General features: G+C 41.4%; 1 protein-coding gene across 2 annotated transcripts in view; it reads right to left on the bottom strand.

Moving 5' to 3' along the window:
* The window catches only part of Appl (amyloid-beta-like protein), a 408236-nt gene that overhangs the window by 123764 nt on the left and 267618 nt on the right, over nucleotides 1–16854 (bottom strand). The gene's annotated exons all lie outside the window — the stretch shown is intronic.

The following is a 16854-nucleotide window of genomic DNA, read 5'->3' as shown; positions in this document are numbered from 1 at the left end:
TGTTCCAAGAAACTGCGGGAGATGCCACGACAGTTCCTTTAAACGGAGTAATCCGCTAAATTTGCATTACAGTGAAAAAATTTCAGAATGTAAAAATCATTCGCCTCTGGTCAAGGCAAATAGTTTTGACATTCTGAAATTGTTGACATTGAAATGTAACTACGAGGGTCATCCGGAAAGTAGTACCCGTTCGTGCCGCATGAAGTGCTGACGACGCGAGTAGCCGCTGGACGAGGTCAGATAGCTTCAGTGGCTTGTCTGCCTTCTCTGAGCCAAGTTGCGTGACGCTAGCATTGCCTGTGTTGTTTCTGTGATTGTTTACAATGTTTAAAAAAATTGAGAACGCCGCCAGTTGTGAAGTGAGGGCAGTGATTAAATTCCTCAATGCAAGAAACGTTCGCCCATGTGATATTCATCGCCAATTAAAGGAGGTGTATGGAGACAATGTAATGGACGAGTCGTCTGTTCGGCGGTGGTGTCGCAACTTCAACATGGGGAGGGGGAACACACACGACGATGAGCGTTCGGGGAGACCGTCTGTCATTACAGACCAACTGGTGAGCTCAGTTGACGAATTCGTGAGGAACGATCGGCGCGTCACAATTGATGACATCTGTGAGCATTTTCCCAATGTTTCTCGAACAATTGTTCATGAAATTGTTAAACACCATCTGCATTATGCAAAAATTTGTGCAAGATGGGTCCCTCGCGTATCTCAATGAGCTGGCGGCGAAGGACTATGCAGCAGGAATACAGAAACTTGTCACACGTTATGACAAATGCCTTAATTTGCTTGGAGATTATGTTGAGAAGTAGTTTAAAGTATCCTCTTTCAAATAAAATTTTTTATGTTTGTTAATATTTACTTTTGTGTCTTTATTTCACGAACGGGTACTACTTTCCGGATGACCCTCGTATAATCCCTTTTGCGACCATACTCAAGAACAAACTAAACGACCATGTCGAAGGTGGAATTCGATACTCCAGGCAGAGCAGGGTTGAGAGTGGGGGTGGGAGAGGGGGAGGAGTAGCGGAGAGAAAGGGGTTGAAGGGAGGAGGAGGGTAGAGGTGGGGCGACGAGGCATGAGGGGAAGGAGAGAGGGAGAGAGAGAGAGGAGGGCGGAGGACGAGGCAATTTGAAGGTTGGGTGAAAGGGAAGGAGTGGAGGCTGGCGAGAGGGTCTCAATGGATAACATTAATACCTGGAACGAGGAAATATTCCTATAATCATAGTGTGTGAGCCCTCTCTCGAGTTCTTGTCTGGATGCTGATGGTAGACTCACGGAGGATACTTCCAGTATTTGAAGCGAAAGTAACTGAGGAAAGATTGGCTATGGAGGGCGGTCTGTATCGGGATGATGGGATGGCTGGTGGTGAAGGCGGCGGATTTGGAGGAATGACGGTGGTTAGACATTATCAGAAAGCATTTTGCGAAGAGGTGTGAAGCCGACACTTGATTATTAAAGAGCGGTATAACTCTTTTAAAACATTTCACATTTTTCAAGCGCCTGGGAAGTAGGTGGTGGTTTATACTGAAGTCTGCATTACGGATGGTCTTATAATTTGCAGTTTAGTGTCAGATGGGGGAAAAATTGTTCTATTCAGCAGTTTTTCAGGAAATAAATGGAAAGAGGATTGACTACGCAGGTTAGCTGATTGTAGAGATGACGGTCCACGAATGTGGAAATCCGTTCCAAGGGAATTTATGTTGAGTGATCGAGCCTTGTAGATTGAAGGCATTGGGTAAAAGTCTGAGGTCTTGGGATCACGAGAGAAATGAATGGTAATATCTATTGGCGAGGCCATCAAAACTTATGACTATCAAATAAACCATTTGTTTGTGTGCATATATATATCGATGAATTCGTCGAAGTAACATGGAAGTGTTGAATAACAAACTTTGACAGCAACAAACAATATAAAAACACATAAAAAGATCAATTACACGTTATTTCTTGATCATTTCGACGGAATTCAGCTCCGTCTTCATCGGAAGAAATGGAAGTAATGACTGCTGGAATAGGAGAGGTGAGGGGTGCGAGAAAAAGGGAAGGGGGCCAGGGGAAGGGGAGAACGGGAGGCGGAAGAGGGGTGAGAGGAATGGTTGGGGAGAGGAAAGGGAAAGGATAGGCTAGAGGGGAGCGGAGATAGGGAAGGAGTGAGAGAGAGGAGGTGGAATTGACACAAAATCAGAAAAGAAAACAATCTGCTCACCACAACTGTTGCAACATGCGAGACCCAGGTTTTAACCGACAAAGTCGTGATCAAGACCCTGCAAGTCGAAACAAAGGCCACGCACACCAAAACTCATGCAAAAGAACAAAGTATTCACCTCTCCGATATGCATTGCTTCCACAAAGTGACAATTCAGACCATTCTCATCAGTGAACGACATTGAGGCCCGGATGCTGATAGGCCATATAGAGCCAAATGAATGCCATTTCAAGAGTTTTTAATTCTATAGGGTTATCGGATGTGGGAAGGGACACGGAAACATTGTAGCACTGGTTGAAGGGGGTTTTATGATGGGAAGCATGTTTAAGGTTGGGGAGACCCGCGGACGGGGAGGAGGGATTGCACGAGGCGCGGTGGTTGTTAATCCTAAGGTTCAGGGGTGTGGAACTTTGGCCTAGGTAAAAGGTGGGATGGCGTGGGGTGGAGTGGTGAAAATAGGGCAGGTTTTATAGCTTTCTCGATGACATGGAGTGGGTATGTCTCTGGGGGTGTGAGGGGATTTTGAGAGCGGCTTGGTGGATTTGAGGATATCTGCTAGGTTGGCGGGCCGTTTGAAGGTGACAGAGGGGCTTTTGGGAAGAAGGTTGTCACAACACAACACTTTCTCCAACATATATATAACTTCATCCAATATATAAATGAAGATAACCATAAACACAATAATCAACGTGAAGGTCGGTTTGATAGGCGATGGTAGACTTCACCCAATATTGAGCCCAACGGCGTGTGCAATTTACACATCAAGGTAGGGGACCGGATCCTTTATTTATTTCACATTAACTCGAAAAAAGCACTTTGGCCTCTAAATCTGACTTTTAACAATGATATAGCAGTAAAAAAAGCAATTTAAAACACACAATCCCAAGATAGAGAAAAATCCACGAAGGCGGGAATAGAATGCGCGACCTTTGGGTTGAAAGGCGAAGAGTTTACCCCGCCGCCACCGGGGCCAGCTTTCCCTGTACCCTGTTTCCCAGCTGCCTATTTTTTCCAAGAAGTTCTGGTACCGAAAATATCCAACACTCTACCGTCTACCGCCTGGACTATCATGAGATAATTTTTGTTGGATGAGATGATCAAGAACCAGAACTGATGTAGACAACCTCTGTATGGATTGAATGCCTCGCTGAGCCCCGTAGCTAATCTGAGCCGATAAACTGTGCTACCAATGGCTGGAGTTGCCTTCGAGGAATGAAGGCATTCATTTTTTTAACCAAATCAAACAGAAAAAGTAGTAAATGGTGCCAAATTAGTTTTAATATTTGTGAAACAAAGAATTGGACCAAGTTTGACTCTGAAATCAACTAGTATTTGTAGACGCATACCAAGCTAGTGATTATTTTGGAAATAAACATTTACTGCAAAAATAAGTGATTAATATTTAAAAAATATTTTTATAAATTTTCAAAAAGTAGCATTTGTTGGGAAAAGCGTCTTTAAGTTCATTTTTTAAACGAGACAAGGTTTTCTATGATTGGCAGTTTTAGGAAAAATATCAAAATTCACGGATGAAAAGAGTATCAAGGAAGATTTTAAAAAATTTGAAAAATACAGAGGACAAAGTTCACTGGCCTGATGGGTGTGGGTGTGCTCGGTGGGCGGGGAACATCTTCTCTTCTCCCCGGAAGTACACGCGTGCTTAGTGGCGATACATTACATTCCCCCTCCTCGGTAAACACATTCTCGGAAATCTTTGATTAAAGGCTTTCACAGCGATTGAGGTTGTACTAAATAATCAATTTGGAACCGGATTACAAGATACCTTTCGATGAGCCTTTAGGGTATACATGTACCTCCACTTTCGGCATTACAGATTATTGGCTCTGAAATTAATAGGTTCCTCTAGAGAATGGCGAAAAAATATTATTAGGTCACAAGTAATACAACCAAGGTTTTTAAATATAAAGGGTATAAATTTCGCCTATGAATCCATTACCTCCAAAGTAAAACGATGACTATTCTTCTCACATAACATTTTTTCATTTAAAATTTCGCTTGAATAAAGTTATTCACAAATTACTATTTCCTATATTATATACCAGGACGCACTAAACAATTTTTCTGTATTGGTAACACAAATTATGACATAGATATCAATGTTCAAATAACACGATATTCATCATGCTGTTAACGCTCTCTCGCCAAACATAATGAATGAATACACGCTAATCCAATTTCAAATTTAACAATAGATCTTTGATCCTGTCTACAATACAAAATAATTAAAATTTCAACATGTTTAAGTCATATTTATTTAAATTTCCGTAAACAAAGTAATGATTACAGCATTTACAATAACTACTGCTTTCAATAGGCACTCCAAGCACGTGATGAATATATTGCTCTACACATGATGTGCCAAATAGGGAAAATAGGATGGAAATTAGTCTATATTAGCGTCGTATGATTCAGGAAATCATCTAGATAGCCAAACGTTCATCTAATCTTTGGAAAGATGTTAATCATTTTATCTATGTCCGAAAAGACTCAAAGACCCACGAGAATAAACGCATCGCTTTATATCTTAATTTAAACAAAATTAATGTCAATAATATTCATTTATCTCAGCGAGACACACATACGCAACCGATGGCGAAACATACGAATGAAATGAACTCTTCAACCAGCTCCTGACAATGTTATCAGAAACGCTAAGTTTTTGCAACTATGTCCAATACACAGCAGGGAATCTGAAAACAGTCTTTAGCGAAAGTTTGCGCTAAAAATCGGGAAAATGTAATAATCTCGAATAAGTGATCGCGGAGCTTCTCTTTCGGCGATACGTTAATCCCTGGATGATGAGACGGCGTTTGGGAGACCTGGCCACGCTATTTGAGCTTTTTACATTCTAGAATATCAGCCATGGAGCCTGCATGGATAGAAGATTGCCCTTGATAAACTATGGCAAGAGAAAACCAAGGTTACAAAGAGCGGCTAAAATTTCATAGAGCCCTCATATAATCCTCGGGTGCAAATCTAAGAAGCCGCAGTCCTTATCGCCTGGCACCTAAAGACACAATACTTCCATTTTACTTGAAATCGTTGGGGCTGAGATATTGGTCAAATTGACGAGACTGCTGGGAATCGCTGCGTTCTGTTGTATCTTAAAGCCTCCGGCGATAATATGCAAATCCTTAAAAATGAAATACTAAGCAGACTAATTTTTAAATCATGAAGTACTAATAAATGCAAAAGCTTAAACTTCGAGGATTACGAGATTATTTGTGATTAGAAATTTACATATACCACTCTCAAGGATAAATAACCGTGAGTTTGCACAACTCTCCCACCCTTTAGCGTACTTACTAGCCCCTGGTCAAAGGACAACACCACGGATCCTAAGTGCCGTCAAAGAAGCGGACCCTTAAGGACCTTCCGGAATCTGCCTACGAGGGAGCTTTTGAGTCGTGGAAAAACCGCCGGCAAAAGTGTGTCGACGCTCAAAGGATGTACTTTGAAGAATTTTGAGGCACTGTAACAATACCCGAAAAATCTATTTTTCGGATACTTTTTATACAAACTATGTATTTAGCATAAACTCTCTTTTCTTTGAATAAGACACGTTGACTAAATCAATTCCTCTTTCAATGTAAAAGGTTCATTTCCGTTCAAAAACTTCCTAGATATATTTAACCACTTATTAAAAGTATTCTAAGGGGATTATCAATAAATCTAGGTTGACTGTACTCCCATTAATACTTCTGAGCACTCTCGACCGCACATTTTCGCGATTCCTTTTGTTCCATAAATAAAATCGTCTTTTGGACTGACTTGATCGGCTAAATAGCGCCCTCGCTCATTCCAATCGGCCACGTCGCAAGTAGGTCACGGGGCTCACAGGTCGCCAGCATGGGATTTCCGATGAGGGCACGTGCGTGTACGCTCGTGTGTGCGCGCGTACGTGAGCATTATCCTGGATCGATGACGGGAGTTCTCCCACAAAACCTCCTCTTCCTCCTTCCCAAGGGAACCTTCCTCTCTTCTCCCGACGCCCTCAACCCCCCCCTTTCCCTCCCGCCGCAATAGACCATTACCATTTCTTCATGCCACTGCCCTCTTCCGCGAAGGGTTTCCTGGCACCAAGTTTCTAATGGCGCAATACATAAGTTTTATGCAACTTTTCCTTGATCTGTCGTCCTGTTGATAATGTAAAGTTCACGGAGAACTTGATCGAAATCAAAGTCGAATTCTATAACATGTCGACATCCATGGCGAGCTCGAAATCCATCTCCATATTCCTAATAATTTAAATATCATTATCATTGTGTAAAGGAGTCCCGAATAACGTTGGCTTCAGGATGTCGAGGAGGGTGGCTACTCATTTCGGCTCAGGTATACTATTGCCAATGTGAAATCCTTTCCATGTTGACTTCAGGCATCTGCAGGGAATATTTCATCACGTGATTCGGAAACGTGGTAGCCGTGAGTTCCATGGCACCTGCATTTTTTTATTTGCGTCACCCGTGCATAGAAGGATGTTAAAGTTAACTAATAATAAAGATGAATGAGAAAACATAAGTTACACGTATTTTTCTATTAAATGGTGGTTCATTTCAAAGTTTAAAAATTCAAGAATTAAAATCCCATATCTAAAAATACCGCCCATAATTATACCTGAGTGAATATTCCAATTTAGTGCCCTCAAAAGGACCACCCTTAACCCTTGTGGAAGGAAGGGAGTGGATTGGCACTTTCCCCGCCCCCATACGGGCCATGGGATTTGACGACAATGGGGAGAGGGGTTCTCATCATCCCTTTCAGGCCCGCGCCCAGCCAACCAAACGCCTCCCCGGCGATAACGGGAGCTGAATGAACGGCAGCCCTCAACTTGAACGGCAGTACACTTGCGCTATATTTCCACCCGCAAACTCATATACCAGTATGCGTGTGCGTGTATTGATCTGCATTATATATATATATATATATATATATATGTATATATAGTATATACATATATATATGTATATATATATATATGTATATATATGTATATATATGTATATATATGTATATATATATATGTATATATATGTATATATATACATATATATATTTATATACATATTTATATATATATATATATATATATATATATAAACTTATGAATCCATTGATACCACCTCTCCAACCTCCACGCCTTCTGATCACACAACTCCCACTTCCCGAACCCTCCAAATACGCCCCCGCCCTCCTTTGAGTCTCCTCCATCTCCATCCCTCCTCCTTCCCTCTACCGCCCCATCCCCACCACGCTCGACTCACCCCACTCAAAGAGCAAGCAGTCCCTCACGGGGATCACTGCTCTATGAGATAAAGGCTAAATGATCGCTGAAACCTTAATCAACCCCAATGTGAGGGCCCTTGGAGGTATTTGCTATGCTGAAAAATGTTCTTCTAAAATATATTATCATTATAAACGTTGTACTCTGCGCAAATGTTGAAACTTTTTGAATACACTATCAAGAATAATATTTTCGGAATCATCACGAACAAATTGGTAGGGATAGAGAACGTTTGGAAAATGGCTTGCCAGTGAAATTGGGGCGATTATATTTTTTCCCAGATTATTAAATTTACTTTTTCGTTCCGAAAAGTTTTAGAACAATAAAAAGTCCAAAATTAGAGCGTTTAAAATATTTTAGGAAGTATTATTAATAATTTTAATTCACTTAATTTAGATTTTATTTTACAAAAATCTACAACAGTTTTCGACGGAACGTTGTATTTGACGATCACGAAGTCCGCCCATTCTTCCACACGCCGTGGGCAAAGACGAGACTGCGCGCAGGGAATCCACGCGTCTCACAACACCATTTCCTATTATCAATTCAAGCACCGAGGACAAAGTTCGCGAAACCCGAGTCACCTTCTTAAATCCCACCCTCTCTCTTGAAATGGAATCCCGTTTCTTTGTTTATCGCTTTCGATTAGATCAGCACACCCGCGAAGACGATCGAGGAGCGGGTGGGATATTAAGACATGCAGCGTAGCGGGGCAGTTAGATCAGGCGGGAAAGGCACCCTCCGAATTAACAGTTTCACGGGGAACGGTAATGAGGTTGTGGGAGGGAAGGAGCTGCGGAGAAAGAAAAGGCATTGAGGATGGAAGGGAGATGGGAAGGGAGGGAGGAAGCTTACGAGGCGAGGGAGCTCGGGGCTCAAGAAGACGAGGAGGACACGGAGAATATCGATTCCATCTCGTCGGCAAAGGCAAACCTTCCCTCCGCTCTTCCTCTCGACTCCGCGCGCGTATTCCTTAAGAAGACGTCCTCTCGCTCCGCCCCCTCCTTCCGAAAGGATTTCTCTCTCTCTGCCTTCTCCACCGACTCACCCCCACGAAGGGCGGGAGAGGTACTCCCCAACCGACAGGGGCGGCTCATCGCTCTACCCCTCACCCCACCGCCATAGTGATTACTGGCTTCTCAACAAATATAGGCAGTTCATCGAAGGTATGGACGTAATAAATGCCTGACACCTTCTTCTCGTATCTCTTACCGCCGTGCGGACACGGAAAACACAGAGACGAATGCTGATTGGCCGCGTCGAAACCAATTTCTCATTCGGGGTCAATCCAACCCCGAGGAGGTCTCGCCAAGTCACAAAAGAACACGAATCATGCCTTTGAGGTGCCACTGTGGCCACGGACCTCAAGACGCAAGTCGACTTACACGAAGTCCTCCTGAAAACAGTCTGAAAAGCTAATACAGAACTTTTGAATGCGCATACTTTGTGATGTAGGAAAGTAACCAACTTGTTGTGTTGAGTGTTGTACCATTAACATTATCACAGGTATCTCCCCATCTGCTAACTATGAGGAACTTGCAAACCTGATAGCAGCATTGAAAAGCTTGATCCCTGATGCAAAAATCCTACACGCACCCAACCCGATTGAGTAGCTAATTGAGCAACAGTTTGTTATTTAGTGATTGATTCAAACGAGAAGGAATTAAGAAAAGAAAATACCCAGTAGAAACAAATAGTTGTGAATTACTGGAAAACAAAAAAAAGCCCAAAAACATGGGTTCAAGATTTTAATAGTAATTTTGCTCCCTAGAGCCATGTTAAGTTACCATTTTCTGACGTTTCGGACTGAAATATATGCGAGGATGTCACCCATTGCGCAAGAGATAAGCAAAAATAAGTGCAATGTAAATGCCATGGTGACAGAGGAGACGAGCGTAGCATTTTCATTTTGACCCGTTGGGGTCACGCCTCCCAACAACCTCCCTTAACAACTTGTGTTGAGCTTGGAGGTGTGACCACAACGGGGCAAGGACTTGAAATATAGTCCATCTAATTAGTATGTATGCTTAACCGTCTCGTGGAGTACACATGAAAGACCACAGCGAAAATGACCTCCATTACTTTATTAATCTTGAATTACACCTCCTTCGTTTAATGTGGGCTGAAATGCCATTCTTGTTACAATCAAGACAATGACTTACATTTCACCACGCAACGAAATACTCAAGTTGTTTGACAGCAAGAGCCACAGCTTCATGATTACTTTAATATTTCCTTACACTACATGCCTGTTTTTAATGTGAATGCTCGAGTTTATCAGTTGAATTATGCACTTAAGTAGCCCACCGAAGCACGATAGAACATTAAATATGCAAACATTATAGGAGGGTTTAGATATATATACAAGTGTTATGCAACCAATAAAAACTATGACAACCAGACTACATCCTCAAAAGTCTACTATACCCCTCCACGTATAAAAAAAACAAGTCACGAATCTTTCTTAGTGATTACAACCTCAAAATTTGAAGGACTAAATTAATTTGAAAATTTTAAAAGTAAGGATATAGTTATTTGTTTAAAAATAATACTCAGGTAATAAAAGAAGTTATAAAATGTCACATTTTCCTCCTCACCTCTTATACAACTCATCTCATATTTTACTGTTTACTTTACTCTATGCTTTATCGCCTGCGACATCTCTTTTTCTTTGAGCTTTCGGTAACAAAAGCATTACAACGTGTAAAAACAGCTATTCTAGCCTATACTGTGGCTCCTGGAGCCACTAAACTGAAATTTATTACACCTAATACTTCGACCAAAATATTGTCGATACGGGATATACATGATGTTGGAATGATTGCCGGATTAGATGGTATGAAGTTTAGAGGAACTAGAATTGTAAAACGTTGTCGTGATAAATTGAGTATCGCATCAAAATTATTAGAGGAGCTAGGCTGGGAGTCACTCACGAAGCCAATGATAAATTACAGGTTAAATATGTAACACATATCGGAAGGTCTCTATAGCAATGATGTTGAAAATGTATTATTACCCCCATCGTACTGCAGCAAAAGAGATTATGTATATAAAATTAGGGAGATTAATTGCCCAACAGATAGATTTAAAATGCCATTTTTTCATAAACGTTAAGGAATTAGAATGACGTCCTTCGGCCGTGCCAGAATGGAAAGTATTTGATATAAAAAGTAGTCTAATGTATAATCACCCCCTGCCACACACACTGGTAACTTGCAGGGTACCATGCATTTATCTGCAATATATTACTTATAAAACTGACCGACTGCGCGCAGCACGTTCGGCAAAGCGTCTTCGTTGGCGTGTGCTCTCGTGTAGTATACTCGGTACGAATCCGGTTCTCGTTTCGTGCCCTCACGAGCAGTGCTCCGATTTCCACCCTCTTCCCTCCCCTCTCCATCTCGCACTCCCCCGTTCTATTTACACACGGGTGCCGAAATGAAACCCGGCGAACGCGAAGACCCTTTCAGCAGCAGTCCTCGAAAGCAAAGCCCTGCTTTCAAGGGAAAGGGAATGTATTGAGCGGACAGGGGGGAGGAGGTCGGTTTGAAAGAACGTAGAGAGAAATAGATAGCCCTTTTATTTTTAGTTCCTGATCCACTGCCTCCACCACGGTTTGGCTTCTCTTGCAAGTTTTCCGTATTTTGTTCGAGGTTTTACATCTTCAACATTACAAAGACATTTCCAGCATTGACTCTTCCGTCCTTGAACTACCGGGTTTCAAAGTTAAACAAAAAGAACGAAACAGCTAACACGGAATCAGAGTGATATAATGATAAATACGTAGGCAGTTTAACTAATTTTCACAAAAGAATAGGGTAAGCATATCATATTTATTTTTGATATCCTATGCAATAATTTTAAATCGAAAAATTATGGTTAGCTCAACCAAATTACCCCCTTTAATTTAACAAATTTCATAACAAAAAATATTTCAAACATAAAAAAAATACGCGGGCTTTGGACTCAATTATGCAAAAAATATTTTTCTTCAAGATATAATTAAGACTTACATGACGGAGTACACCTGGAGAGAAACCATAATTTAAACCCGACTCTTAATGAAATAACTTTTGAGTTTTGATCAATTCAAAAAATTTTTCGTGATGAGTCGTTAAAAGCTGTTGAGGAGCCACCAGATTCGAGAAAAGGAGGCCAGGCCATTTAAGACGACCTCTTTTTAAATTATTTTCTTTATTCAAGATTGCATTCGTTTTATACGAAGCATAAAAATACGGTAAGTCTCCCAATACGGTAGTTCTCCAAATATGAGACCCTTAATTAATATTCCGCTACTTATTGAATGAGATGTACTCACGGCCACTGGAGTTAGGGGAGGTCTTACCCAAGGTACTCACCTAAAATGAAAAGCAACAGATTTAGATATTTGACAACGTCACTTCATATTTCATGCCTTATAATTTATCTTAATGATCTTTCATCTTTAATGAGCTTTTCAGGACCAATCACACTAATAATCAATATCATTAACAAGCAATGTAGCAGTTGAAAATCGTGTTAGACAAAACATACAGAATGAAATTTCACTAGAGCACACTGCGCTTCAGGGGCCGGATCCAATAGTTGACCGGAAGGGGGCGAATGGAACCTGGCTGCACATCTTGGGGTAGCTGGGCACTCATTGTATATGGCCTAAATTTCCTATTAGTATGCACAAGGGCACGATTTTGTTGCAGATCACTTGGTTCGTTTATTCAAAATTGCCTGTCTTTCATTTTTTCGGCTTCAAGCGTTACAAAGTTTAATAACCGGAAGAGAAACTTGCGATGCGATTAGAGATCCATGGCAAAAATGGTTCTCATGAATGCCTTCACGAGGCCTGAGTGGAATATAAGGCAATACTCAATACATACAATTTCCTATAACAACCGAGGATTACCAGCGGGAGGTGATTCCCGTAGCCTCTACTGCAACCCCTCCTCACGGGATCCGCGAACGTATCGCCCCATTTCCCCGATAACAAGGATTACATTACATCACATAGTACCCTGCAAGCCACCGCTAGGGTGTGCGGTAGGGTATGAATATACACCAGACTAATTTTGACCCAAATACTTTTCCCCCTAGCGTGGTCTGACAACGTTACTCTGATACCTTATCGTTAGTGGGAAGAATGACATCTTAAATCTTTCTGATATCTACTAAATCTCTCTAATTTTATTTACATGATATTCCCTACCGTAGTGCGATAGGGCTAATAACATATTTTCAATATCATTGATAAAAGAGACATCCTTCTAATTTATACAAGACATTTAACCTCAAATGTAATCTTGGCTTCGGGAGTGATTCCCGTCTAGCCAATCTAATAATTTAGACACGCTACTCATTTTATCATAAAAACGTTTTACAAATAAAGCGCCACTACGTTGCACGTGATCTAATTCGTGATTTAATAAAAAATCTACCCAAGGCAAGTATTATTATTATTACATAGTACCCTTCCAGCTACCCCTAGGGTGTGTGGCAGGGGGAAATCCAACTAAAAGACTATCCCATAAACTATCAGTATATACTAAATGAGACCAAATGACTGCCGACGTTAATGCACAGATACCAAGAAATACCTAAGAGTATTCCCTTAGGCACCGTTACTTAAGTTCACTATTCTGATACCAGAGGTCCTAGATAACAGCATCTACGGGTCCCGATTTAGATACTAATACCGGTTAGTATGTTTTTGACTTAGGTACATTAATGTTGCATTTAAAATTCAACGCGTATATATTACAATAGCCAAAAGAAAACGCTGCGAGGTTTCAAATAGCAAAATTTTACCTCCTCTAGTAATTTCATTGACGATCTTACCCGTGACTAATGGTCGTTATTTAAAACCAAATTTTAAATAAAATTGAAGTTAGTCAACCGCTAATGCATACTATTTAAAAGAGACATGGAAATAGAGCCATGACGAGTGGAGACATGAACATTGATCCTAGGTACGAGTACGTGAGTTGTTAAATATTAATTAAATTAACAATAAATGAATAACTTTATTATGGTCACTCTATCATTTCTACAAACAAGAAATAATCATAGATTTAGGAATCTTAAAGCCTTGCCCGACTTAACAGACCAGTACTCGGGAATCGGCACGTGGTTATTGCAAGAGGTATTGTTAATTAGGTGACTAGGCCACGTATCTTGCTATTGCTAACCTAACAATCGGTACGGACTTTACTTGCTCTGAGTGCACACCCCTTCTTTCAAGCAAAACCAGTTCTCTTTCAACAGAAGCGCCGGCACTAAAGAAGTATTCTGGTACACGTGAAAGTTAAAACTGTGATAATATTTTTCGACAGCAGGAAACATGAAGCTTGAGATAACACTTAAGTGCTTGGGGAAATACTCAGAGAAAGACGATCTTCTTAAATCAACATGAAATACAACCTGCGGTAATAATTAAAAACGGCAAAACCAATACGCAAAAAACTAATTAGGCAGGTGCTGAAGAAGGAAACAAAGCAAAACTCATTGTCTCCTGTCATAAAAAGTTGTCCCAACAGAGTGAAGATCATCAACATTGGTTATCAAACTTTCCCAATGCAACTGCTACTTTCTGCAAGCTGTTTTAACTCTTTTCACTCGTCCCTTCATAGGTCCAAGGAAGAAAACTCTAGAAAGGAAGTAGGAAAAAGCAAAGGGCGCTATAAAGGTAGGCCTTTCGAGTATACCAGAGTTGAAACTGAAAAGCAATGGCAGAAATGGGACCCTCCGGCTGCAGCAATTTTCGCACGCCGATGATATCATCCAGTTTAGGTGACAAACGGAGAACTCATTCCATAATATCAATCTCGCTAAGTGCCCACCGGTCTTATTACCAACATTCAGAGTTGACGGTACAGAAGCTCTCACACTCTAATGACTCTCAGATTTTAATCGCGGCTATGCTGGAACCGCGGGATTTCAATATAGCACACACGAGGACGCTTTTGAGAATTGGCGCAATGATCCCTTCGTGTCACGTGTCCTTCGTCTGCCGGCCTTTGAAGACTCTCTCAAATGACGTCTCGGAAGTCCAAGAGGCAATTTGTGAAGTAATCCTGCCGGAGGCCAGCTAGGTGGAGGGTTGCCATTAATCTTTGCTCGTTTGATTCCAGAGAAAATCAACCCGAGAGGGAAGTATTATGCTTTTATACGAAATGGATAACGATGCAGAGGGGGTTCATTCCCTATTGAAGTACGAGGGTCATCCGGAAAGTAGTACCCGTTCGTGCCGTATGAAGTGCTGACGACGCGAGTAGCCGCTGGACGAGGTCAGATAGCTTCAGTGGCTTGTCTGCCTTCTCTGAGCCAAGTTGCGTGACGCTAGCATTGCCTGTGTTGTTTCTGTGATTGTTTACAATGTTTAAAAAAATTGAGAACGCCGCCAGTTGTGAAGTGAGGGCAGTGATTAAATTCCTCAATGCAAGAAACGTTCGCCCATGTGATATTCATCGCCAATTAAAGGAGGTGTATGGAGACAATGTAATGGACGAGTCGTCTGTTCGGCGGTGGTGTCGCAACTTCAACATGGGGAGGGGGAACACACACGACGATGAGCGTTCGGGGAGACCGTCTGTCATTACAGACCAACTGGTGAGCTCAGTTGACGAATTCGTGAGGAACGATCGGCGCGTCACAATTGATGACATCTGTGAGCATTTTCCCAATGTTTCTCGAACAATTGTTCATGAAATTGTTAAACACCATCTGCATTATGCAAAAATTTGTGCAAGATGGGTCCCTCGCGTATCTCAATGAGCTGGCGGCGAAGGACTATGCAGCAGGAATACAGAAACTTGTCACACGTTATGACAAATGCCTTAATTTGCTTGGAGATTATGTTGAGAAGTAGTTTAAAGTATCCTCTTTCAAATAAAATTTTTTATGTTTGTTAATATTTACTTTTGTGTCTTTATTTCACGAACGGGTACTACTTTCCGGATGACCCTCGTACTACCAAGAAAACCTATTCCGTTCCAGATACCGTTGCAAAGGCCTCTTAGGTTAACATTTTCGCACATTTGATCTGAAGACGGTCCGGGGAGTCAGGAGGAGGCGGGCGCCTAAGAAGTCTTGGAGCGGAGGAGAAAATGTTGCCAACCTAGCACCCGAACAATGGTAGAATGAGCGACGCAGTCTCTCCCGGAATGGAATATGACACTTAAATATACTGTGGAAACCTTCAGATGAGCTGTTATCATTTGTCATTGCGTGTCTTTTGCGTGAGACTAAAAGAAAATGTTTAGCATATAAAATATTGCCCTAAGCAACTGGGAGACAGTGTTTAGGTGTGTCTTCAAGATAGTAGTAATTTGAGCGTCAAAAAAAGTCCATGCATTGTGTCGGCGAAGGTTTCTATAATTCACCGAGCGTTACCCACGCCGGATGTTGCGAACAATTGCGCACAAGAAGAATGAATTCGAGGGGCGCGCGCCTCCCCAGATACCGTCTCTCCCCCACGCGACACACCCTGCCCACCTCTGAATACGAACTTCGTGGCACCCATGTGGCAACGAGAACCATCCTGGTTGCGATTACCACCCCACCCCCGTCCTTCACTCCCCAACCACCCACGGGCACAAAAAAACCTAAAGAAAGGGCGATCCAGTCATTCCGTCCGCCCGCCCCACTGAAATCCACGAACCCCGTCTCCCCCTCCACTCCCTCCCCTGCTCGTCCACTCGCCATTCCCCGCCATCAGATCGGAATATCCAGGATCCAAGGCCAGGGAGGCTCATTTCCTGAAGCCCATGCGCAATTTGTACTCAAGGAGTCAGATGAATGGACTTTTACAGCAATCGCTATCAACCTAAATCACACGGTTCCAAAATTTAAATTTTCATGATAAATTTAATACCGTTTTAATAGGACTAAATAAGCTAACACCCAATCCTTTTTTATTCTTATTGGATGAATTTTAGGCAATGCAATTTATAACCTCCCCAAGCACTTACAACGCTGCTTGACTATCAGAAATAAACCATTTTCGTTGCCTTTATTTTTAAGTTAAAACAATAATTTACATTCCCAGTCGTTGGAAAATTCATACCTTATAGCATCAATGATTTTGGAAATGCTGTTAATTTTTCAAATGGTTTTGTGTCCATCATAGCTTTTATTATCTTTTACAGAGGTACATTTGATGACAAAGATGTTGACTAAAATTTGACGAAATACTCAAAAGATAGTGTATGAACTATCATATACTATTGCATCTATATACTATTGCTCTCATCGTATTTGGGCTCTTGCTTTCATCGTTTGAATAATGACGCTGGGGCGGTGAATTGGCATTATAAAATCAAATAAAAATGTTTCTATAACTTCTGATT

Source organism: Hetaerina americana, unplaced genomic scaffold, assembly GCF_022747635.1.
Source record: "Hetaerina americana unplaced genomic scaffold, ioHetAmer1.1.p SCAF_2, whole genome shotgun sequence".
NCBI lineage: Eukaryota > Metazoa > Arthropoda > Insecta > Odonata > Calopterygidae > Hetaerina > Hetaerina americana.
The sequence above is the reverse complement of the archived record's forward strand: the minus strand, read 5'-3'. Positions and strand labels throughout refer to the sequence as shown.